General features: G+C 36.9%; 1 protein-coding gene across 9 annotated transcripts in view; it reads left to right on the top strand.

Moving 5' to 3' along the window:
* LOC120530863 overlaps window positions 1–25,292 on the top strand; it is a 92,241-nt gene that overhangs the window by 55,182 nt on the left and 11,767 nt on the right. For 5 of the 9 annotated variants that reach the window (XR_005634030.1, XR_005634024.1, XR_005634031.1 and 2 more), the window contains one exon: window positions 19,408–20,563. The exons of 2 other annotated variants lie outside the window; for them this stretch is intronic. The gene's annotated coding sequence lies outside the window, so the exon portion shown is untranslated. Of the gene's footprint in view, window positions 1–9,634; window positions 9,690–10,856; window positions 12,160–19,407; window positions 20,564–25,292 lie in introns of those variants that run through there. 2 more of the 9 variants (XR_005634029.1, XR_005634028.1) reach the window with 2 other exon arrangements.

The following is a 25,292-nucleotide window of genomic DNA, read 5'->3' as shown; positions in this document are numbered from 1 at the left end:
GAAAAATGTTGATGTTCATTTTTACCATTTGTCTACTCGTGGGCACTGCCATTTTGAAGCATTTTTGTTGTTGACAACTTCCCTCAGTACATAACTCATCAGAACCAGAAGTCACACTAAATTATGTCAGGAGTGTGTCACTATTTAGGACAGCGACACACTTCTTTATACAAGTTTCTAGATATTTAACAGAATATAGTGTGTAGTCAGCTTTTTAAGGATTTTCTCCTCCCAAGTCAACTTAGTTAAAAGGTTTCTTGACAGCATGTTTGGTTAGTGTACTAGGTGCTTGTTCTCTTTCATTTCCTGGTTTAGTCTTCTGCCCATTTTTAGACTATTATTCTCTTTCTTATCTTCCTGTCCTTCCTTCACAATCTTACTGCCTTAATCAAAAACAAAAGCTTAGATAAAAAAATAAATAATAGTGCCATGCCTGCAAGAGGAAGCAAATTATTTTTTTACTGAGAAGGAACCAGGAAAAAAGTCCAACTGATATTTCAACAAAGTCCTGAACAACAACCCAAAATCGGAGTCAAAATTTGTTAGCCCTAAAGCTGCTTACTGAAGTACAATCAAAAACACTAAACTATCCAAAGAAAGTGGTTATTTATAACATTCAAAGATCTGGGTATGCCCTTTATGTAGTTGCACCCAATGACATCACACGCCACATGTTTCCAGTCCACTGTGGAGAGATTTATCATAGCAACCATAAACAAAATGTCACAACATACCAGCATCTATAAAAAAACAATAATTAAACATAAAAACAAACCCATGTTATTAAATTGACAAGTAAGTGGAATTTCAGTAGCAGAACTGGAATCAGCATGTTTGAAACCACAGCAAACGAAAGGAATAAACACCTAAAATAAGGTCAGAAATAATTAAAAAAGACACCAAATCACAAAAAATTGATTTTCATTGGAGGGTTTATTTACAAAAATGTAATTAATATAGCCCGAGCAAGAAAAAAAATTTGAAATTTTGGCATTTGAAATTAACAAATTATTGATCAAGGATTAATTAAATTGAATTAATTGCTAGTGTGTGAGGAACACATTTAAAGGGAGGGTTATGTTTTTGCTGTGTCAGTTCAAGGTATTTGTATGTGTTTGCTCCAAACTAAAATTAAGAGAGGAAGACTGTAGTCAAACCATTTGGTTTAGTTGTCCCAGCTAAGATAGGAAATATGGATTTTTCAGCCCTTATTGATTCAGGTACAGCTGGAAATTTAATAATTCTGTTATGCAGCGTAGCACAGCGCAGTTTTATACAAATCAGAAATGTCAACGAGTTGAAAACAATTTTTAATTCTGTCTATGAGCATTATAAATATATGTTCATGTAATAAGGATTAGGTAACACACCAGTGGTTTTCCAATTAACAACAAATTATATGTTTTTAGATATTCTGGGTGTATACATATGTTATTTTGGTATTTTCTCAAGACATGAGTCTTTAGATAGCAACATTTGAGAGAAAAAATATAGATAAAAGTAAAGAAACATACATTTCTTAAGATTTTTTTTTTTTTGCCTGCCCCCATCATAACCTATCATCTATGGGGGAGGAGCAAAAGCTTTAGATTCATCAAAAGTTTCGATCTCCTCAACTTGTTCTCAATTCTACTTTTTGTAAAAATTGATTGATTTGTATGGAATGATTGCAGTAAAATTAATAAAATTTCAAAAAAAAAAAAGAAATTTTGATCTCCAGTTTTCAATGCATCTTAAATTTTAGGGTCCCTTGATACTGAAAACATAGTTATATCAATGATGAATGTATGTGTGTCTGTGTGGATTTGTGTGTCATAGTTCCTAGAGGATGGTGTAGACGTAAAATGGCTGAATGTTAAGCCTGTTATGAGATGATGATGTACTGAATATTTTTTGAGCCAAATCGCGCAATGCAGTCTAGAGGAACCTTAAAACATAGTATTTCTGTAATTAATTATGAATTGTACCTATTTTATGATCAGAAAGATCAGCATCGGAGCGGTAAATAATTACTGAAATGTTATAGAATACAGTAGTTTGGGTAACTGTTCCTAAGGCACAAAGCCTACTGACGCTCATGTCCAAATTTTTTTTTTTCAAATATGATAACCAGGACTTAAAATGACTCAGATAAGATCATAGTCATTTTAAATTGTAATGTGCCAAAAATGCAAACACAATGTATTCTTTTTAAACCAAATTGTAGTACTCTGAACAGGGCCTATAGTGCAATGATGTCGTAGTGGTCTGAACCACACAGTGTGTTGGGTGTGGGAGTGTGTGACTATGTCCATTTTCTCAATTAAAGAAGGCGTGGTAGCGTGGTAAGATCATCAGCTCTCATATCATCTTCTCGTATGCTTGGAAAAAACAGACTCTGACACTTTTGTTCAACTTCTTAATTTATTAGCTTTTTTATGATTTGGCACTTTGAGCTTTTTATGTTATTTCTGGATTCCTTTCATTTCCAGTGCTATGGTGTTTGTGTGTTCATTAGGAGTTAGTAAGTGTAGCCTATTGTGACATTGGCCACATAGGAACAGGTGAGTAAAGTAAAACCATAATACTGTTGTTTTTTATCTTCTTTTACCTCAGGTTGGCTTCAGGCTCAGCAGGACTATACTTTATATCAAATACTGTAGTTTTCATTTAGTCTCTTTATTGCTACTAAATCAAGACCTTGTGGTGGTACGTTAATGCTTTCTAGAAATTTTGTGCCAGATATACACTACACATAATGATCCAACTCTTCAATCACGTAAACTATAATGGTTTACTTATACAGTATGTAAATATGGGACATAAAGTGCAAAAAAGTAACATAACATATTTTATCAGATCTGCTGAAACCAATTCAAGGCCAAAGATAGCTGGAGCCTATCCTGATAACAATGGGCACAAGGCCCATTCAATCACTTTATCTCTCTCACACACACACAAACAAACAACAATTCCAATTTAGATTTACCATTTCATCAATCACAAAATATGAGTTCCTGGACAAAAACCTGTGTACTGTAACTGGATAAGCAGATTAGAAAATAGATGACTTGAAGGATAAAAAAAAAAATTGAAAGAAGAAAAAGAAAAGATTCTGCTTAACTTTTCCATTAGCTGCAGCCTTATTATATTTAGTTGTCTTCCCAGTCAATAAGTCAATTCTAAAATAATTTATGTATAAAGCTAAATATATAAATAAAGGATCCCCTTAGGTAGCATTCAAGACAAAGGCACTAATCAAACTGTTCATTTTAGTAGACCAGAGCCTGGGTTATATCCATTTAGCACAATGTGGCATCAACATTTGCTAAAGCTCATCTTTACACTTATTCCCTGCAACATAGTGTGGGGAGTTGTTAGCCTGAAAGGAAAAAAGCAGCATGAAATTCATTGCTAATTGCAAAAACATAGATTAGGCTGACTGCTGGATATTGGTGTGATTTTGATTTAACATCTATCCAATAGAACGCATGTGGAATCCTGGCTAGAGTGAATAACACAGATAACTCCTGGGTGAAGTGAATAACATAGATGACTCAAAAGTAATTTGTGCAGAAAAAAATTAGACTTCAGGTTCAAAAAGGCAAATGTGTTAGATTAGCTATCCACTCTAAACTACAGTATGAATATGTATGTATGTGTTTAAGTGCGTCCCACCTTGTGTGTAGTGCTGCTGGGATAGACACTGATCCCCCATCCTTATGAGATAAATAAGCTATTTAGTAAATGTATGGATGTTATGATAAATCCTCATTATCAAGCCTTTCCATTTTGATTGAAATAAATACCATCATTCATCTCCAGAGTTTGTTTCTGATTTAAGTTTCTTTAAACCCTAAATCATTTAAGGAAAAAGGAGATATCTCTATACAGTATATATAAAATCCAACATCTGTCTATATGTCTGTCCACTTTTCATGAGTGAATTACTTAAGTATTAGATCAGGTTTTTTTCTATAATTTGCTTGAATATTCAGGTTGATTTTGCGACCTCTGTCATCACACTAAGTATCATAGTTCGCTTGCGGTACCGATTTATTTGCGCTAATCTGAGGCAGAGGCTGCTGGCCAAGGGGAGGGGGGAAGCGTGACGTCATTAGTGGGGAGTCCATCTGCCTCTGCGTTTTGGAGTGTACCTTGCCTCTGTTTAGCTAGTGATACCTTTTTGTTTATTTGTTTTTAAAGTTTGGTCCATTTCACTACTATGCGGGGTGAGCTGCAGGAGACGGCTACTGTAATATAAAAGGACAAACATAAATAGTGTCAGAAACTCGAGTCATGTAAAGGCTTGGGGCAGCCACCCATATAATTAATTTCCTGGCTGCAAAGTCGTAAAAATGAATACAGCACTGATGTGCACAAAACCGAGTCCAGAACAGAATTCAGGGAATAGGGAAAAGGTGCAGGCTTTTAAAGGAGAAGACAGGAAGTGAGATCATAGGGGTCGGGCTCATGAAGGTCTTCAGCCATTGGTTTGAGCCCGGACGTGACATCACAGAGGCCGGAGCAAGCAAGGTCTCCTTCCATAGGCTCGGTCCCGGAAGTGATGTCAAGAGACCCAGGTGGAATCTCCGATGAATGGTCTACAGCAGTGGTCCCCAACCTTCTTGACACCAAGGACCGCTTTACTAGAAGCAAATTTTTTCAGGGACTGGTGTTTGGTTGCCGGGCTAGGGTTTGTGGGGTGGTTATGGGTGGCTTCGTAGGGCAGTTTTATACACGATTTACATTACATTTCTATTATTATTAAGTTATAATTTAGTAGTAGAAATTATACAGCTTATCATAATGCAGAATCAGTGAGAGCCCTGTGCTTGTTTTCCTACAACCTGACAATCCCATCTGGGGAAGATGGAAGACAGTGATATGCGAAGTGTGTTGCTTATGTTCAGTCTACTCCGTAGTCTCATTTTGGTTCCTGTCACTGCAGAAAACTCTGCCTCACAAAGATAGGATGTTGGAAATGGAAGCAGCTTCAATAGCTTCTTTCGCGTTATTTTAATCTTCTCCTGTCTACACGTTATGCTGCCGAGTATTTTTCTCAGTATTTCCTTGTGATGATACACTTTCAGGGTGCGAATGATACCCAAATCCAATGGCTGAAGCACTGCCGTGCAATTGGTTGGGAGGAATTCAGCGCGAACATTATCTAAATGCGGATGCATGTTGTGGGCAGCACAGTTATCAATCAGAAGTTAAATCATCCTTTTCTGCTGCTTCATATTGTGAGGTTTCTAAACTCTTTTGGGATCCCTCCACCCAACGGGAACGACATGCTGAAGTGCGTCCCGAAGCGCAATTGCCGCGTCTGTGTATTATTGTTTGTCCGTTACCGGGGCAAGGCAACAGCAGGCTCACAGTGTGTTGTCCCGTTGACAGAGGTCCCAAGAGGGTTTAAAAACCTCCAATTTTCTTGAAAGAGTGCCGCATTAATAGGAATGTTTCTTGAACGAGCATCACTGAACCACATAAAAATGGCTTTTTCTGCGTCTTCAAATGCAGCAGTTTGCATATGTTGGCAACACGAGATTTTTCATTTTTTTTGCATATAACAAAAACATAAGCATAGCATTTGTCATTCCAACAGATTGCACATCACACACATTAACACTTATCATTTTTTCGTTTCTACCGTTTCTATAGGAGGGTGACAATGAGTTAAATTCCAGTGGATGTTTTTCAAATGTTCACGAGCAATAAGCAAAAGGCATCAGTAAAAACCAAAAAAAGCAAAAAAAACAGTATGAGGAAAGTTTCAAGAAAGAACAAGTGTAACCTACAAAGCTTGATCTGGTCGGCCATCAGTATGGTGCACACACGCCCACATTAACATATTGAATCCCTTCATCAGAGAAGACTGACATATTATGTTGTCTGCTGTTGCTGCACATCTGGATATCAGCTATGGAGGTGCACATGTCATAGTGCATAATGACTTGGGGTACCATAAAGTTTGCAAAAAATAGGCACCCAAATAGCTTACTGATCTGCACAAATCAATATTTTTGGTGACTTTCAGCAAGTTTCACTCCCTCTGCCCAAACAAATATCACAATGGCACATTGCTTAAAAATGGTGCAATCCCTCAATAGGACATCCACATTAATTTGGCCTTGGCTTCAATCAAATTAATGGCCGCGCGCTGTGCTGTGTGTGTTTGAACTGCCCATAAGCCATCACAGACATGTTTTATTAAGTCAATTTCTATCCCTTGTTATTACCACATATTTAAATATACACTTTACTTTTTGATTTATCGTCATACTATAAATAAAGAAAATGTATATTTTAATGTTCAAATGTATTGCTATAGGTGAAATTTCTTGTATAACACATTAATGTATAATTTTTTTAATAGTAATAATTCAGTTTTCTCACTCATGCTAAGAGAATGTATGTTTTACTTTGAGAATAATCTTTCTTTCTTTCTTTCTTTCTTTCTTTCTTTCTTTCTTTCTTTCTTTCTTTCTTTCTCCATGGGATGCACTTAATTCAAAAGCTACCTGAGCAAGAAAGTCTAAAGAGATGAAAGGAGTAAGGGAGAAAGCAGAATAAATTGGAGAAAACGGGTGGGAAAAAGTCACTTGAACTCTTAACAGTTTTAGTGCTTCATGGTTATAATTGACAAGTACAAGAGCAGTAAACACATGCCTGGAGGGAGCGAAAGAAAAAGCTGAATGCAAAGCAAAGGTGATGAGTGTCCCGTTATAAAAATTGGTTCCTTTAAACCCTGCAGTGCCTCTTATTTACAGCTAATAACCATTGCTGCCTACTGCCAGCTTGAAATCGCATTTCAATTGTTCCTATACATATAAGGAGAACACAAAACTTTTAACAAAAGCTGTAAAGTCTTCCTGATCATGGTAATTTCAATGACATATTTTGCTTGAAACAAAATAGTCCTGATGTTTTGCTTAACTTGATGAAAAAGGCACCATCTCTTTTATCTCTGGAAAATATTTAGTGTAAAAATGAAGCACAGTCCTAAATGCATTTTGGTAATGGCTAAGATACATTCATTTGCCCAATAAAGAGTCAAACTGACCAGAGCAGATCTCGTTAGTACTGGAGTCTTGCTAGTAACTCTAAATTCAACCACCACTCACAGGGTACACTCATGTTCACAGCCGTATCAGATTTAAAAACAACAGTTAAATTAAGGTCTTTGGCATAATCAGCATAAGTCATTCTTCATATAAAGTCATTGTATGTATAAATCTACATTATAATAAATGATAATACATTTTATACATACAGTGGTGTGAAAAACTATTTGCCCCCTTCCTGATTTCTTATTCTTTTGCATGTTTGTCACACAAAATGTTTCTGATCATCAAACACATTTAACCATTAGTCAAATATAACACAAGTAAACACAAAATGCAGTTTTTAAATGATGGTTTTATTATTTAGGAGAAAAAAATCCAAACCTACATGGCCCTGTGTGAAAAAGTAATTGCCCCTGAACCTAATAACTGGTTGGGCCACCCTTAGCAGCAATAACTGCAATCAAGCGTTTGCGATAACTTGCAATGAGTCTTTTACAGCGCTCTGGAGGAATTTTGGCCCACTCATCTTTGCAGAATTGTTGTAATTCAGCTTTATTTGAGGGTTTTCTAGCATGAACCGCCTTTTTAAGGTCATGCCATAGCATCTCAATTGGATTCAGGTCAGGACTTTGACTAGGCCACTCCAAAGTCTTCATTTTGTTTTTCTTCAGCCATTCAGAGGTGGATTTGCTGGTGTGTTTTGGGTCATTGTCCTGTTGCAGCACCCAAGATCTCTTCAGCTTGAGTTGACGAACAGATGGCCGGACATTCTCCTTCAGGATTTTTTGGTAGACAGTAGAATTCATGGTTCCATCTATCACAGCAAGCCTTCCAGGTCCTGAAGCAGCAAAACAACCCCAGACCATCACACTACCACCACCATATTTTACTGTTGGTATGATGTTCTTTTTCTGAAATGCTGTGTTCCTTTTACGCCAGATGTAACGGGACATTTGCCTTCCAAAAAGTTCAACTTTTGTCTCATCAGTCCACAAGGCATTTTCCCAAAAGTCTTGGCAATCATTGAGATGTTTCTTAGCAAAATTGAGACGAGCCCTAATGTTCTTTTGCTTAACAGTGGTTTGCGTCTTGGAAATCTGCCATGCAGGCCGTTTTTGCCCAGTCTCTTTCTTATGGTGGAGTCGTGAACACTGACCTTAATTGAGGCAAATGAGGCCTGCAGTTCTTTAGACGTTGTCCTGGGGTCTTTTGTGACCTCTCGGATGAGTCGTCTCTGCGCTCTTGGGGTAATTTTGGTCGGCCGGCCACTCCTGGGAAGGTTCACCACTGTTCCATGTTTTTGCCATTTGTGGATAATGGCTCTCACTGTAGTTCGCTGGAGTCCCAAAGCTTTAGAAATGGCTTTACAACCTTTACCAGACTGATCGATCTCAATTACTTCTGTTCTCATTTGCTCCTGAATTTCTTTGGATCTTGGCATGATGTCTAGCTTTTGAGGTGCTTTTGGTCTACTTCTCTGTGTCAGGCAGCTCCTATTTAAGCGATTTCTTGATTGAAACAGGTGTGGCAGTAATCAGGCCTGGGGGTGGCTACAGAAATTGAACTCAGGTGTGATACACCACAGTTAGGTTATTTTTTAACAAGGGGGTAATTACTTTTTCACACAGGGCCATGTAGGTTTGGATTTTTTTTCTCCCTAAATAATACAAACCATCATTTAAAAACTGCATTTTGTGTTTACTTGTGTTATATTTGACTAATGGTTAAATGTGTTTGATGATCAGAAACATTTTGTGTGACAAACATGCAAAAGAATAAGAAATCAGGAAGGAGGCAAATAGTTTTTCACACCACTGTATAAGATGATACGTTTGACTAATGAGCAGAGTCACTTTAATTCATCAAGCAAATCTGATTAGTTAATATGTAAGGTGTCCCAGTATCTCATCCAAATGGACAGAATGAAAAAGCCCAAGCTATAAAAAGATAGTACAGTATAATCAGGCTGGGCATTGAACCCAGGTACAGGAAGCTGTGAGGTAGCTTTTATATCCATTGAACAATCTCAAATATTTCAATGTAATTATATTACAGAATTCAGTTTAACTTGGTAAGTGCATCTAATTCACTATTACTTTGCTACATTAAATAATAAAAGCTTTGTTTATTAAGCTGGTACTGATAGACACCTGTGAATGAAGGCAGGAACTTTGGATCCCAACTATTGTTATTCTTATTATTATTATTGTTATATATTTCCTGAGGAAATTAATCCAAGTTGGTATGTAACAACCAAATTCTGTAAAATAGTTTATATATTTTTTTTTTACATTTGAATCTTAGGTGAGTCTGGGCAGTAATTTAGCCACTGTCTACATTACCTGCCTCAAATGTTTAGTATTCCTGTAACCTGCTAGCAATTGGAGATACACTACTTTTACCATGAAAATGTCAAAATGTTTATTTCTATACATTTTTCTAAATGGAGTATATGACCTTATTCATAGGTTTATTGTTAATTTGCTGAAAACTCCTCTCCCTTGCATAAAGCATGTTTAATTCTTCATAATTATTGATTGTTCCATCTATCCTTCTGCTTAACTTTCTTATTTATTTCTTTATAGTGTCACTGGGTGCAAATGTCTGCCCCTGTAGGACAACTGCAGCTGACTATAAATGGTATGGCAATCCATTTTACATGGCACATTCAGGCATACAGCCACACCTAGGCAGCTGTCTTTAGTCAACCTAACCTACACCTCATTTGGAATTGGGATTCAATTTAATTTATTTCATTTTTATTGGCCCAAGAGGAAAATTTGGTTGAGACAAACAGGCGTACTGTCTATCCAAGGAAACATGGGGAGAACATTCTTTGTAGCTATCTGGTTTGCATAGAGACATGATAGGCCTTTTACTGTTGAGACACCAGAAACCAATGGTACTGTCAGTTTACACAGATAAATTATTGAAGTGGGCAGCATTGGGCTGTTGGCCTCTGTTGTTTGGGGTTTTAAAGATTGTAATTTATTAATTATTAACTCCTTCTGTTGAATGGTTGTGGGTCAGAATATAGGATTTTAATTGTGTGTTTCATACCAATTCTCTGTCATGAAAAAGACTGGTAGATGTGTAAAGAGGTTAAATGTAATTTTGGTTTTCTTTTTCTTTTAAATTTAATTTGATTTTGTTGGTATTTTCACTTAGTGAATACTATATACATTGCATTCTTTTTTAGTAAATGAGCTTTATAAAAGCTAATCAAACCAACAAAGTCATAATATAGTAGATTAGGGTTTTTTGCCCTTGGAATGAGTGGAATATTACAAACGACAAAACTGTTTTCAGATGTATTTTATCCAAATTAAATCATTTTAATTTACCTAAAGAAGGAACATTTTTAGAATACGACCTACAGTTGGAATTTAGCCATGTGTAATATGCACATATATGTAATTTGGTATTAATTACATTGCTTCACTGTTTACGTTTCAATGTTTTTTATCTATGTTGCACCTTTTACATGTGATACTTTTATTATTGCCTACCATAGTGGCCATATAAATGGTCGTGTACTTAATACACATACATAGAATATTTTTATTGCATTAAGTTTTAAAAAGTACCCAAGCACAATCTGATCCTAATACTTGATGCAAATGGGATTTCTCAAGCCCAGTGTTAAATTTTAAGAATAATGTCATATTTAGAACAGCAGTAAATAGAAACAAACACCATGCTTTAATAATTACAAATGTCTACATTAAAACAGTAACATTTTGATGAGTACAGTCTCTGCCTTTGTAGCTAAGAATTTTGTCTCTCTGACACTGTTTTATTCCAAAGCCCTCCTGCTACCGGCTTGCATGAAAGACAATGGGGCTGTTTACACTAATAGACCGCTAGGGCCATTGAAGCCTGAAACAAACAGCACAGTGGTAAGTGAATAGAATTGAGCATTTCAACATTTTTCCATCTGTTCCTAAAACCAATATTGACCCAAGACCCCTGCATGGCAGCTTTAGTTAGAGTTTTAGCAGACAAATCAAGTTTGTGCAGACAAAACCCCAGGAGATGAGTCAAGGGGAGAGGAGAACAATGCAGAGCCCAGAATAGAGCTCTCCTACCGGGCCAGTGGAGTGACCAAAGTCCCCTGACTCAAGCTGTAAGAAAGCTTGGCTTCTCAAAAGATCGACACTGCACAGTCTGTTTTAATGGCTCTGTCTGAGAACTTTGATTGTGCTGCTCCTCAGGAAGAGACTGGTCCACAGTAGCCATGAGATAAATAAACTAAAAAGAAAAGAAGGGGGGAAAAAAGAAGGAAGGAAAAGAATTCAGAAATGCTGGTTCTCCTCATTGAGTGCTGATTTTGAAAAGACAGATTACGTCTAATGGCTAGTTTGTCTTGTAACCCGTGGATAAAGATCTGTGTTTAGTGGAATCCTGGTGGCAGCCACCACTATTCAGATCAATGGCTCTTAAAATCACTTGTTAGTCTGTTGAGAGTCCCACTGAAGTTAGTTACAAGACGTGCATCACATTTGAATCCCACATGGGGCTACTGATGTTGCATTATGTTTCAAAACCATTTTAAAGGATGCAGAGATATTTTGCCCATTTTTCCATATATCAGGCCTTTTTATGCATTCATCATATCTGTTCAAATGCGACTTCACCACACCATGGAGCAGGGAACAGATTAGAATATGGCATGATTATTTTACTGTGGCTGACATGTACACTATATTAATACAGTTTTAATTTTCATTTTCTCAATCTGCTTATTTCATTTCCGTAGTAGTAACAGCCGCATGCCAAGAGCCAGCTGTGAATGAGGCATTGCCAGGCACACTCACTCACAGTTGTAATGGAACAATTTAGACTTACCAATTAGCCAGGCCTATGTGTCTTTATGATAGAGGAACAAAGCTGAAAAAAATATACAGGCACATGGAGAATGTGAAAGCTAAATACAAACACTGACTGAGGTGGAATATGAACCAAGGATCTGTGAGGCAGCTCATAACAGAGTTTATATAGGATTTTACATATAACATTCTCATAATCCATTTTGGTGGTCACAGGAATGACGAGCCCAACCAAGCAGCATCAGGCGCAAGACAGAAACCAACCCTAGACATAGCAGCAGTTCATTTTATTAATTATGATTTTGAAGACTCTTAATGTTTGTACTTTTTGTGAGAGGACCATCAGTTCACTTGTCATCAGCAGGTCGATGTAAATGCCCCATATGAGTATTTTTACCTGTATATGTGTTAGAATTGAAAAACAATGTCTATACTATTAAACACAGTACGTCAGTACTGTACTTGCAAAATAGTTTTGGGGGGTGAGGGTCTCTAAAGAAAGCTCCATCAATCTTTTTTTTAATCCACCTATCCAGGCTCAGAGTCATCTGGAGCTAGTGCCTACCCAGGCAACACTGCACACAAGGAGGAACTCAGCAACCAAGAATGGCTGCCTGACTATTGAAGGATATACACCTGTACTGAGTCAAGTTAGAGTTACCTTCAAGGGTTTGAGATGTGAGAATCAAATCTAAGTACCCAAATGTAACCCCACATAGATGCAGAAAGGATATACCAGCTTCCCACAGGCAGTGACTGAGCTGGGATTTGAAATCAGGAAGCAATTTCTCTAATCACTGATCTACTTTTATGCTGTATAAATGGCTTGATTTGTTGGTCCCCAATTTAACATATTCATAAAATGTAAATTTGTGCTAACATGACCTTTTAAATAACTTTCCAGAATTATGAATTCCTAAGGTACGTTTGGTAAGAGTGGGCTGAAATGGGCACATCTGCATCCCCATCATTTTTCTGTTATGCAGTATTTATTCAAATATACAATGTTATGCGACACCCCCCAAACCAGTTCATTCTAGCATTTTTACAAACATCCACTGCCAAAGTAAACAGCTTTGTTCTGCTGTTACTTTTTTATAATAATAGATATTACTGGCAACAGGAAAAATCAATATTGTCATGTCATTTTCTAACCAGCTTAATCCAGACAAGGTTTGCATTGGGGCTGGCGCCTATCTCAGCTGGCACAGGGTACAAGGCAGGAACAAACTTTGGACAGAACACCAGTCCATTGCAGGGTGAACACACACACAGACATACATACACACTGGCCAATTTTGTATCACTAATCCACCTAACCTGCATGTCTTTGGGCAGTGGAAAGGAGGAACAATGGAGGGAACCCACATAGACACAGGGAGAACATATATAGTCCATTCAAGCAGGATCTGGGAAGTAAACCCTGGTCTCCTTACTGCAAGGCAGCAGCACTTCTATTGTGCTACCCAAAATCAATATTGTGTTTTTTTGTTTTATATGACCCAATGTACCACTGTGTATGTTGCTTACATTCATTTTGTAGGATTTTAAATAAATTATTTATTGAACTTGAACATATTATATTCCCTTTTTGGTAAACCTATCTTAAGATCTTTTCATAGTATCAGCATACTTCAACTGTAAATCCCATCTGAGTTTATTTGATATTAAATATCAACAGCTGGCACTATAAGACACACAGCACATATTACTCATTCTTTTGAATCCAAGTAATACATATGACTCAATATACTTGGAAATAACTTTGCTTACACATCTGGATGATGCTTTTTCCAAAATTGCTTTTCATTTATTTATCTTATCTGTGGTGCCAGCGAGGGGCACTCCAGTTCTAGACCCCTCTGGTTGCTAGGCAAAATCTCATGCAGTGCCCTACAGTATAATGCACCCAACATCATTTGCTGATTTTATTTTGTGTTTAAACAGGTTTATGCCATTCCTAGAACTGAACGAATGACCTCATGTGATTAGCCCATTCAGCTGAATGGAAAAATGAGTAACATAGCCTGCTTATCTAAATCTCCTATGACCTGTGAAGCTACAATCCCTGTTCTTCAATGTAGAGTGGTGAGGTGACTGCATCAGGTTTAATCTGTACCTCTCATAAATAATTTTCCACTTAAAGTTATCATTCTATGTGCCAGCACTACCACTTTTTCCATCACAACAATTAATAATTCTGAGTACCACTAAAGTTATTCTGAAAAATTATTTTTGTACTTGTCATCAGTATCAAATAAACAGATTTTTTCTCCTACATGTAGTCAGCACAGATGAAGAGGTTTGCAACATTTGTCACTACATTTCCTAATGTTTACTCATAAACAGGCAAAATGAAGCAGTCACATACGTTATAAGGGACATTTTCTTATTATTGTGATTTCAACAGCTAAGCTTTATTATGTGTTAAGAAGAAAAGACAAAATAATTACCTGACTATAAATGTAGTTAATGTAGATGTTTCCTGGAAAGAAAACATGTAAAATCCATTCAGACAGCAATCAGGCACAGAATTACTATGTAGAATATTAACCAATGATCCACTGATGAATAAACAATAGAATAATTTAGATTGGTGTTTACAGCATTTTTGTAATGCCTATATAATAGTATATGGCAAAGATTACTGTAAAGTAGGCATGGTATTTTGGTTTACTAGCAAAAGTTTAGCCTAATAACAGTTTAGGTCAACTTGATATGCTCAAAAAGTCTTAAAAAGGGGGAAAAGAACATAAAAAACTTTTGTTAAATATTACACAAACATCATCTTAGTAAGAGTATTGAAAATGTTTTACAATTGACCTTATAACACAGGTAATGATCCTCTTTTTGTCCTTTGCATTCTTTGCTAAATTGTATTATGAAACCTCTTGAAATGGGAAGTATCAAGTTTTCTCCTGGCTCTCATGGAATTTTTAAATCATATAATTTAGTATAACAAAGAGGCTTGGTTTTGTAGGCTTAAGACTCTTTGGTAATTGTAAAAAGAAATAATAACAAGCAAGAACATTGAATTGAAGTAAAATGGTCATTTAAGAAGTTGGCATGAGCTGCCCAAACAGTTGCAGGCAGAACATTCTTTAAAAGCTACAACTTATAAAAAGATCAGCTTTGAACTTATAAAAATAAGACATCACTCCTTTAAACACAGAAGAGAAGTAATCTCTCATTTTTGCTTTATGCTTAATTGAATAAGAGAAAAGCTTTCTATAGATAATCAGGCCTAATCATAGCTGTTATGTTTTCCTTGTTTTGAGGCTTCTATATAGGGGTTTTATTAAGGGGCAAAGCAGCGATAGGGCCAAGCTTCAAACGTTCAAGTTCCTTAAACCAGTTAAATCCATCACCTGGTGCTATATCAAGATGCTTGGAATTAAAGGGTGTACAATAAGAACCCTAAGGTCACTGGTGTCTCCAGATCTCTCATCCATGTGTATGAGAGAGATGGATAAACCTGAGTGTCTCCACAGGCCCAGCTCTAACAGCTCACTTAGTTAGTTAGCTCAGTTGTGCTGTTAGGAAGTTGTATCTTCATATTGTTTGATTTATGCTGTAATGTTACAAACAATCAAGTATTGCCAAGTTTCATTGCTTGCTGTAGAAAGTTGCTTTTGACTTTGTAACCATAATGCTGCTTTTGTACCCTCCGACATCTGAGGAGAGTTTGGGATCACTGACCACAAAGGGACTGACTACCTACAATTTATCTTTGTACAATTTTTCTTGTAGATGAAGTGTCTTCCCTCTAACAGTTTACTATTTCCTATGCCAATACTTTATTTTATAATGATAGATTTGTTTAAGCATTCATCTGTTTAACAATACTCACCAAACTTAATTAAGTAAGAACACTTAGTCTTTTATAGTTCAATAGAATTAGTTCAGGTAGCATCATTTGTCCGGTTATAACTTTTAAGGGTAGAGAAAAAGGACAATCTTTTCTGCACTCTGCGAGAACTGAGTATAAGTCCTCACCTGACTCTATTGGCAGTGAAATGTTTAAAAAACATTTGTGGTCACTACCTTCCATAATTGAAAACAGTGTAAAAACAGAGGAAGAACATATAATGTATCTTCTAATCTTGTTGCTAACTATTTTTCTAGTTCAAGTTTGCAGTGAGCTGGTGTCTATCCAAATAGTATTTGTTTGCAGGGTGGGAACCTATGAAGAACATGACAAATAACATGACACATTATTATGGTCTGCTCTAAATACACCATTCAATGGTGATCATCTGGATGGATTTTATCTAAGTTTCATTTTAATCTGTGTTTTACTGTAGGTTGTCATTGCTGCAGAGCTACTAATAAGTAAATAATATCCATCCATCCTGGCCCTGGCTGTGTCCCCTGTTATCCCCTGTGTGTATGTGGGTTTTTTTCTTTGGGCAGACTAGTTTTCAACTGACGTGCCAACGGTGTCTGGTTTAGGTTGATTACATATGAGTGTGAGTTTGTGTGTGTTTGCCCTGGACTGAGTTACTGCCCTATTCGAGACTGCTGCTTGCATTGTGTCAACTATTGCCACAATAGGCAGCAATTTCCTGTGACATTCAGTTGGACTGATTGGGTTAAAAAATGTGTGGATGAATATCTTTCAGAATGTAACAATAAAAAATACCTGAAATAGTAAAGATGGGAATCCAGAAGAGGCTTCTGTGTCTCCAGCCATGACATCTCAGTGCAGCAAAACTTGAATGGTTCTGTGGTAACCTCAAGCTTATTGTATATGAGTAGGTGCTCCATGTATTACCATATTTTCCTACTTTACTGACCATTATCCATGAATCCCACTCAGTAATAATGATAAAAAGTACAACCATTCAGAATGCCAAGATGAGACGTCAAAAGTTGGTTAAATTCTATTTCAGACAAATCCTTAGTAAGCCTAAACATTAACACAGCCAGAGGCAAAGACTGAAACAGTTCCATCAAGCTGTTAATTTCAGGCACAAGAAAGAGAGATGGTTTCTTTTTTTATTTCTCCATTACAAAGCAGCTGACCAGCCTCAAAACTCAGGTGCCAGATTAATGGGGGGGGAATGGACAAAAGGGGTCGTTCAGTGCTCAGCTAGCCAGGTTTGCAGATTAAGCAGGTCAGTGGGGGCCTTTTCAGGCAGGTGGACCTCTCTTCTTATTCATTGGAGGCACAGCAGGCAAGAAGCCCATTACCCAGAATTCACATGGGCAGCCAGTTTGCTCAACCTTGCTAGGAGATAAGGTGGATAGCCATGTCCTGATTAATGAAAACAGAGGCTGATGGCCTGAGGTGATTCCCTGCTAGAAAAAAAGAATATTACTTTGAAAGTTCTCCCAGTTGGTGGATAAGATAAGTTTGCCACTGGGGATGATAATTTACTTTTTGATACACTATCCCCACCTCCAAAGTCTTTATTGGCTCTCTGCATGAGGCTGCAACCTGCAACTCTTAGCTTTAATGACAAATAATAAATCAGACAATGAAATGAAGCAAAGCAATCAAAATAATTGATAGTTGCTGGATAAGCCCATTTCCAGTGTGCAGGAACCTTCAGTGAAACTGGAAATTGTTTCAATGGCCTTTAATTTGCAGGACTGCCTCTCCAAATACACATTAGTGTAAATAGTTAGCATGGTGATTATTAATATGGTGATTCTTGTAGTAGTGGGGGTAATATATGCAAAAATGCATAAGTACATGTTTAGTAACATTAGCCTTATGTCATTAAATTACTGTTCAGAAGATTAACTTTAAATTGAAGTTCTTAAAGCATTACCAAAAGTTATATGTTTAATTCTATTTAGAACTTACTGTTATCTGTCAATCAGTCCATTTTTTGAGTCATTTTCTTCTATTGCTAAGTATTGTGGAAGCAAATTGATATCTCAGCAGAAAGAGCTTCAAAATAGATACAATCTCTTGATGAGATACCTGTTTATAACAGCACACATTCATGTTCACACCCTCACACATCATTCATTTAAAAATTTAGTAGCATCAGGCAAAAAGAAAAAAACTAACCCTGGAATGGGAAATCAGTTTATTATAGGACACACTCAGCCACACTCACTTGCATTGGACCAATTTAAGGATAGCAGTGAACCTAATATGCATATCTTTCGGATTTAATTATAGTACTCAGAGACAGTCAATGCTAGCATAGGGAGAATTTATAAGATGCACACAGTTATGGATGAGGCTGGCAATTTAATCTAGGTTACTAGAGTAGCGATTCGGTAGTATTAATCACTTTGCTACATTGAATGGTCTCTTTATTAGGTGTAGTATGCTTATATAGTAGATGGGTGACTCCAGAACTGATGTTCAAGGCATGCATTAAACAAGGTGTTGAGAGACATTTTTAAAGGATATTGGTCATGACTGACTGCATACATTCACGTAGTTCCTGCAAATGTTACAAATACACATTAATCATGTGAACCTACTGGATTAAGATCTGGGGCTATAGGGGCCACTGGAGTAAACTTGAGCCATTGTCATGTTTATAAAACCAGACTAATATGATGTATTCTTTGAGACGTTTTGCATTATCCATTTGGAAAAGGGTGGTATTAGGACGGCTAATGTGTGTCAACAAGAACATTTCCCACATCATTACACATCCATCACCAGCCTGTACCTTTGTCATAAGGGAGGATTCATGGATTCATACTGCTTAAGCCAAATTCTGACCCTACCATCTGCACGTTGCAGCTAAAATAAAGAGTTCTCAAACTATGCTGCATTTTTCAAATTTTCAACTATCCAATTTTGGTAATCATGTGCCCCCAGTAGCCTGATCTTGTTCATAGATGACAGGAGACCAACCCTGCATGGTGTTCTACTGCTGTAGTTCATCCAGTTCAAGGTGCAAGGCATTTTGTATTATGAGGTGTCCTTTATTTGGCATTTTGAGGTGCTGTTGCTGTTGTACAGAGCTATCTTTTGAGTATTTTATGACCTTTATGTTATTTAGAAAAAGTCTGATCATTCTCCTTTTATCTATCTCAATCAGAAGATGGTTTTACCCACAGAACTTATGCTTATTGGATTTTTTTTTTTTGTTTAGCGTATCATTTACTGCAGACTCTGGAGATGGTAGTGGGTGAAAAACCTGTTTTTAAAACACGGGAGCCACCACATCTGCTGGAAACACTCATACCTTAAGTTATTTAGATGATATGTCTTGTCCATTCTGATGTTTGGCTGAACAGTAACTGAAAGTCTTGACTATGTTTGTGGGCTGTATGGTTTGAGTTGAAGCCAAATGATTGGGCTGTGTAGGGGACCAGTCTGTTTGAATTATCAAACTGGCAGACCTAATAATTTAGACACTAAGTACATATTGTCTATATATACATGAGTGACTATATATACAATATATATATATATATATATATATATATATATATATATATATATATATATACATATAGTCACACATGTGCAGGGTCACCATCTGGACTCGTCAGAAGTAAGCACTACCACCCCCAAAACCTGTCTTTTCTGTCTCTTTTTCCACCCACAGCTCTGAGAAGACACCAACTGAGTGCAATTGACCTCTTCCCTTCCCGTCCAAGAGCTACAAAAGGAAGATGCTCCTGGAAGGAGGCATTTCACATTTAGGAGATGAGCCATCTGTGATATGGAGCTGCAAACCTCAAGCATGACTGCTCTCTAGAGCCATTAAACTACAACTTCGGGCTTCATTTTGCTTTTCTTTTCTTGTCGAACCATAGTGCACTTGTTAATTTGACTGAACTTATTATTTTGAGGATCATGACTCCGAAACTGGCTTGAGAGCTTTGGTTTCCCATTGATTTCAGTATGACCATGAGAACAATTCTACGAACTGATAAAAATACCCATTATCAAGATACATAACACAGGTGGGTTGGGGAGGGGCATCCTGCACACTTTGGGATCCCTGCTATAAATCAAACATTACTGAGTGTGAGAAAGTATTGTAGCAAGTGGAATAAAGCTTTTTGCAAACGGAGTGGGCTGGATGCTGTTTGAGAGCATTTCACAGCATGAAAGGGGTCCAGATTCTTGACTGGTAGCTTACGTGTCTAGCAGGGAAGGGAGGTGCCTTTGGAGGCTTTGAGAAAGAGGAGCCCTACATAACCATTTCAGTTTGCAGTGGTTCAAGTAATGATGAAATGTGTGGCAGTGGATAGCAAAAAGTTATGGAAATTACTTATACTGTGACACCGACAGTCTTCATGTGGCAGGGCAATACTGCTTTACCCACAAAATGAGGTACTTCTGCCTTCTGTGCTCTTAACTAACTAGAGCTGTTACTATGGTCTATAAATTAATGGTGAACTAGTTCACAGTGCACACTTACTTTAACTTGCAAGATGAAATGTCCATTTTAGCTTACATGTTGTCTAAATACATATGTCTCACAGCAAGTGGCTGTTCTGCACAATATTGCTCAGAACTACAAGGTGGCAAGACATAGCAGATTGCATATCCTTGCATGTTGTGATTTGTTCACTTAAGACGTGTAACCTAACTGATAGCATTTACATAGCTAATTTATTATATATTTTATAGTATTAGAGCAAAATTTCAATGTTCAGACATCACTGGAGCATTAATGGGACGCCACCAGAGTGTATTTTGCACACTGCCTGTCATTACTGCTTAACATGCAATAAAATAATTGATAAATGAGATATCCTGACTGCAGCCTTTTTATTATCACAAAAGCACACTGGTGCAGCTCTTGGCAAACATTCCTTGGTTTTAATGGCCTCAGCCCTCAGCTTTCTATATCTCACTTTTTCCATTAGGCTTCATTGATTAAAATGTTCAGATCTTGTCTTATGCATTATAAATGCGTTCCCTGTATTTAATTAATTTTTCTGTTATCATTTTTTAAGTAAACATGCGGATAAAAGTCACAGCAAATCAAATATAACCATGAAATCATCAATACATACAAAAACACATGCTCCACAGCACACACATCCTCATATAGCAGAGGTTTATCATGGAGAACTGTATTTAATAGCACTGCTGTTTAACACTTTCAGAGTGCTACATTCTGGCTCGACATTGTCTGTATGGTGTTTGCATGTTCTTACAATCTTCAGGAGCATTATCAAAAAAAAAAAGTGAAAATCCGTAGCTCTAATGCATCCCATTTGGCTACTATTTGGTCTAGTGTGAGTAACTATGAGTTTGTATGAGCATAGCCTGTGATGGTCTAGCTTCCTATACACAACTTGTTCTGCAGCCTTATGGTCAGGATAGAGTTAGTGATCCCTACAAACCTGAATCTAAAAACATGAGTTTAAAAATAAACTCATTTCTTCATCTTCTTCTTCTTATTATTATTATTATTATTATTATTATTATTATTATTGTGGTTTCTTTGCAGTTTTCCTGATGCATTGTTCTTCTTGTACTGAGTTAAGTCACTAAGTCACAGCTAATGTTCTTTGTCTGTATTTCTAGTTGGTGTTATCAGGCAGGTTTACTGGGTTAGTGGGATGTTGTTTTGTTTATTTTCTGTTTTCATTCCAATGTGGGTGATGGTGGTGACTGCAGACACATTTATTAGTGTATGTAGATCTGCTGCTGTTTTTTAAGTGTATCTGTGTATTGTGGAAATGTATTTTTGTTAATGAGTTTTGTTGTTAGTGACAGTTTGTTTGTGCCAAGGGGCTTTGATATAAGGAGATATAGAATGTGGACTGTTCCTGTGTATAGTATGTGTTCACAAAATTTCCTCTGTCAGTATGTCTAGTAGTATATAATCTTCAAGGGACAGTGTCTTAGTGGGTTCTTTGGTAACATATCAGTTGTCGTACAGTCCACTGTTCTAGAGTCTGCATTGCTGAATATGTTATCTGCCTGTGTGTTGCATGGGACTTTCATTTTGTTTAAGTTAGTAGCGAATTTCAGTTTTATTTGTTTCAAGTCTTGTTTGTGGGATGAGGTTATGTGTAAGGATAGTTTCTCTAGAGGTCTACGATTCTTTCTTCTGTGATTTGTATGGTCAGGTATTTCTGTATAAAGGCTATGCATAATTTTGTGTCTGTGATGTCTTATGTCTATTTCTAATTCTTTAACTGTATAACATGTACGCATGATAAGGTTGTTAATATCGTTTGTCTGTTTTATGCACTGGTGGATCTTACCTGCTTTGGTGGTCATGGATTTGGGAACCTCCGGAATAGCGATAGCAACTGGAGTCTCATGGTCTGACCCACCTCTCCATGGAGTAGTCATTGCAGTTTCACCACAAGTAGCCAAAGGGGATTGTAGCTCACTTTCTAACATGAGAATCTACTCACGAATGCTGTCTTTTTCATTCTCGGTGATGACTGAGCCAGTATGAATTCCATTTCTTGTTATAACCATTTTAAATTTAAATTTGAATATCTCTGCCTGAGATACCTTTAGTCTGACCCTTACCCTTTGAACTTACCATCATGGATGGCCCAATCAAGTGCATAAAGCTCCCTCTGGCATCGCTCTAAGGATCATAAGGATCAGCAAGATGGTAGACCTTAGTGGATTATTATTATTATTATTATTATCTGCGGTGGTTTGGCGCTCTGCCTGGGGTTTGTTTCCTGCCTTTCGCCCTGTGTTGGTTGGGATTGGCTCCAGCAGACCCCTGTGACCCTGTAGTTAGGATATAGCGGGTTGGATAATGGATGGATGGATGGATGGATGGAATGCTTATTACTAATGTATGGATTTAACTCATTGTTTTTGATATTTTCATCTGATCTTCAGAATTTCATGATCTCATTTTCAGTCATTGTTGCTATTGTAATTGGTCATTATTTTGCTCTTGTGTGTTTTGTAAATCATCTTGTGATGATACGGTCAGTGAAAGACACTTTATACAATAAAGATAGATTTACTGATTGTTTTGAAACATTTTACCTTCTTCTTATTGTTATGTCAGTGGAGATTGGCAGAGTCATATCATCTTGTGTGTAGCGTCACATACAGATGTTCAAAAATATTCTTCACCCTGACGTGTAGACAAATAAAATAAAATAAATAAAGTAACTGCACTCAGCTTATCATCTTTCAATCAGCTGAGCAAATGCTGACACACCTTTCTATTTCTCACTTTGTATAGATTATAACTGTGATTTTAAGATTTTAAGAAATGAATACAGTTTATGCTTATTTTGTCTAGGATTTCTATGAATTTCAGCTATCTGAGCTTGTAATCTAAAATGTCCATTTTATACGAAAATTAAATTGAAATTTGTGCCACTGTCTAGATACAAGGTTTGGTCTTGTTCTTATCAAAATCAGACATGTGCTTTTAGACTTAATATTTTTGAGTGCACATTTTCTTGAATGGTATTGCCTACAAAAGACAAACTAATTGAACTATGTGGATAATTTCAAATCAATTCAATTTATTAAGATATACGTAATACTGTTTTTTGGAGGAACGGCTCGGGCATCTTGCACAGATTTAAAAGCATGAAATGCTGACATAAAAGTAAAAAACCAAGTCAACATTGTAAACATTTAAGCACATGTACTTTTTTCAATATACACTAATAAATTAATTAAAATACCCTTTAATTTTGCATTAACAATTGCTGTAGGTTTAATGTATAATACCAAACATAAAATTGTTAAACAGTATAAAAATCGACCAATATAGAAGAAACTGAAACTAACTAAAGATATGGCCAACTAGCAACATGGGAATATTATCCTTTAACACCACATGCATACAAGCCATAAAGACAAAAATTGGCTAATGATATAAAGAGAAGGCCTGACCTTTTGACCCCAACTGCCAAAATTACTCCCAGGAGTTGTAGGGGTGACATTGTGTTGCTCCCCCATAAATCAGGTCCTGCAGTGGGTATAGCCTGGTTTGTTGCCAATTACAGCTGCAATAACAACAGACTGGGTAGTGGTTGAAGGTGAAAAGAGGGGATTAAGGTTGACTAATATTAGTAGTAGTAAAACCCATAATATCATTTATACATAGTAGTATATAGAGTATTCCAAAAATGTTATTTGCATGTCCAACCAACATGCAACAATATTTATATTCTCTGACAAACAAGAATGCACTGGAATTGCAGTGATACTTACAGTAAAAGTGAGAGAGGAACTCAGACATATACAGTATAGTACATCCCACTTTCAGAGTTTCATGGCCCAAATGGGACATTGTCCACACTGATCATGAAATCATTCATGAAAGACTTCCAAGGATTCCTTTTTCAGTATTTTGTAGGCAAACGCTGTAGGGCTGTTGAAATGTGGAAACCTAGTGTTGTGACAAATTGCATGTTGATTAGCACATGCAAGTAAGAATTTCTTTGTACTTTGTACATGTGACAATAATGACCTTAAACATATAAACCATATGCACCAACCCCTTGGGGCAGGAAGTATCTGTATTGCAGGTACTGTGCATAAGATGTACCTTGTAGTCTGGTATCTACAAGCAAGGTTAAATTGATTTTGTTTGGCTTTTTTCCCACATAGGAAGTAGATTGTGTTCATGTAATAGCTGTCTTCCAGTTCCTTGTATTTATAACTATAAACTGAAATTCTTCAGAAAGGGTTAGATTTTGTCTAAAGCACTACACTCTGACATCGCTGGAAAGATTCAGTAACTCCAGAGGATAATCCTAGTGCCGTATGTTCAGCACAAAGGGCATAGTTTTCTTGTTGCAACAATTCTTTATACATAGCATGGCTCTTAAAAACAACCTAGCTGCAGTGGTATGAGGACAGTCCCTGGGCAGTAAGTTATTTGGCCCAGGGTTGTGGTAAAGACTGTTAAAAATGGACTCTCTGGTAGCCATGCCTTTGCTCTCAATATGAGAAGGATATGCCATGGACACAGTGATGAAGAAAGATGTTTCAAAGAGTGAGGTAAATTTGCAACTTCTTGACATGTTGTGGATGTATGATTAGAAATAGACACATTGCACAGACAAATCATGTGCATATAACTGATGTACTTTTTTCGATATACTTTATTTACATATATTTAGGAGATATATATATTGTCACGCACAAGTGCATGGGGAGCAGTTTAAGGACTCGGACTACATCGGTACAACTCATGCTGAGGGACAGAGGCGGCGCACTAACCTTTCTCTTCTTATGTCATCAGCCAGAATGAGAACGCGCTGCCATAAGAGAGCCCGGGGTAAACAAAAAGAAGCCATACTTCCGGGTTCCTGTCATCCATCCAGTCCCAAGATGATGACGTCGGTATCCCAACCTGCATCTGAGTTCTCCCAGCATCCCTGATTCAATTTCCTGTCCCTCTGTATAAATGTTCCCCTATTTTTCTGTAATATTGTCCGGTGTGACCATTTACTTTGTATTGTGTAGACGGTACTCTGTTTAAGTTCAAGTAAACCAGGGTGGAAACCCCAAAAGTTCACT

This window comes from Polypterus senegalus, chromosome 6 (assembly GCF_016835505.1).
Source record: "Polypterus senegalus isolate Bchr_013 chromosome 6, ASM1683550v1, whole genome shotgun sequence".
NCBI lineage: Eukaryota > Metazoa > Chordata > Cladistia > Polypteriformes > Polypteridae > Polypterus > Polypterus senegalus.
This window is presented reverse-complemented; position numbering and strand designations above follow the sequence as displayed.